We start from the raw sequence: 334 nt of genomic DNA on the forward strand, positions 1-334 counted from the left end.
GAGGCAGAGGCAGAGGCAGAGGCAGAGGCAGAGGCAGAGGCAGAGGCAGAGGCAGAGGCAGAGGCAGAGGCAGAGGCAGAGGCAGAGGCAGTAGAGGCAGTAGAGGCAGTAGAGGCAGTAGAGGCAGTAGAGGCAGTAGAGGCAGTAGAGGCAGTAGAGGCAGAGGCAGAGAGGCAGGGGCAGGGGCAGGAGCAGGGGCAGAGGCAGAGGCTTCTAAAGAATCTAAACTCACAAGAGTGCTTAGAACTCTACAATTTCTGTCCCCTCTAAAATAAACTTGCACCCGCTCACTTTGCACCTACTTTGTAGTTTTGACCTTATTTGACCTTATGAC

This window comes from Mus caroli, chromosome 7, assembly GCF_900094665.2.
Source record: "Mus caroli chromosome 7, CAROLI_EIJ_v1.1, whole genome shotgun sequence".
Classification (NCBI taxonomy): Eukaryota; Metazoa; Chordata; class Mammalia; order Rodentia; family Muridae; genus Mus; species Mus caroli.